This window comes from Nannospalax galili, unplaced genomic scaffold, assembly GCF_000622305.1.
Source record: "Nannospalax galili isolate Female #2095 unplaced genomic scaffold, S.galili_v1.0 scaffold410, whole genome shotgun sequence".
In the NCBI taxonomy this organism is placed as follows: Eukaryota; Metazoa; Chordata; class Mammalia; order Rodentia; family Spalacidae; genus Nannospalax; species Nannospalax galili.
In genome coordinates, this window is record NW_008329143.1 from 517,019 (window position 1) to 518,282 (window position 1,264).

Consider the following 1,264-nt stretch of genomic DNA (forward strand, 5'->3'; position numbering starts at 1 on the left):
CCATTGATGCCTAAGTTTCCTTCACTGTCTCACAGCTGTGCAGGTTGTACACGGTCAAATGGAGTTCCACCCGCCTCCCCCTGAAGTGCAGGGATTAAAGGCCTGTGCCGCCACACCCAGCTAGATGAGACATTTTTGAGGTGCTGCTGACTGAAAGCCCGGGCAGCGTGCTTGCTTGTGAGGAAGTGCTCTATTGTGAGCAGCACCCCTGCCCTAGGTTCAACTTTCTCAGTGGAATTTCCTGATGAATCTTAGTCACAGTGACTGGTTTTCTGTATTTTTGAGTGACTTAGTTTACTCTAGATAATAGGATTGTAGATCCCTGTGCACAAGAGCGTCAATGCCATGCCTTACTTGCAGACCTTGCTGCTTGGACTTTGTTACCAAGTAGGATTTCCCAAGAATGACTCTTCTGTGCACCTGGCTAATTCCAGACCCAGCCAGTGTTTGGATTTCTAGGCAGAAACCAGAGAACCAAGGGACAATAGTCCCTCCTTTTTATGTTATTCTGGGTTGGGTACTGCCATATGTGTTTTGTTTTTTTTTTTGGTGGTGGTTTGTGGGGTTTTTTGTTGTTGTTGCTGTTGTTATTGTATGTTTGTTTGTTTTTTAATCAAGGTCTCACTATGTATGAGGCCTTACTGGCCTCAAACTCATAGGGATCTACTTGCCTCTGCTTCCCCAGTGCTGGGATTAAAAGTATCTGCCACCACACCTGACTTTATTTTATATTTTAATTGTGTGTGTGTGTGTGTGTGTGTGTGTGTGCATGCGTGAGTGAGCAAGTGCATACATGTCCAAGGAGGCCAAAAGAGGGCATTGGATCTCCTTGGAGCTGGAATTACAGGTTGCTGTGAGCGTCCTGATGTGGATGCTGGCAACTGAGTTTGGGTGTCTCCAAGAGCAGTATGTGCTCTTAATTGCTTAGGCATCTCTCTAACTCTGTATTTCTTTTTCTTTCTTTCTTTCTTTCTTTCTTTCTTTCTTTCTTTCTTTCTTTCTTTCTTTCTTTCTTTCTTTCTTTTTTTTAATGAAAATTAATTATTACATTTCCACCACCAAAATTTACAATCTTGGTCTTTCTTTCTTGCCTTTGTAAAAATATGGACACTTCACAAATTTGTGTGCCATCCTGTGCAGGGGACATGCTAATCTTCTCTGTATCCTTCCAATTTTACTCTATTTGCTGCTGAAGCAAACACCAGCCCTGTACTTCTATTTATTTATTTGTTTATTTATTTATTTATTTATTTTAAGGTAATTA

At 41.5% G+C, this 1,264-nt stretch overlaps 1 protein-coding gene and 1 non-coding gene across 2 annotated transcripts in view; one reads left to right on the forward strand and one right to left on the reverse strand.

Annotated features, from left to right (window-relative positions):
* Positions 1-1,264, forward strand: part of LOC103734703 (NAD(P)H dehydrogenase [quinone] 1) — a 14,072-nt gene that overhangs the window by 6,582 nt on the left and 6,226 nt on the right. The window lies entirely within an intron of this gene.
* LOC115070549 lies at positions 1,097-1,198 on the reverse strand. The gene has a single exon (XR_003849708.1). It is a non-coding gene; the product is annotated as a U6 spliceosomal RNA (small nuclear RNA).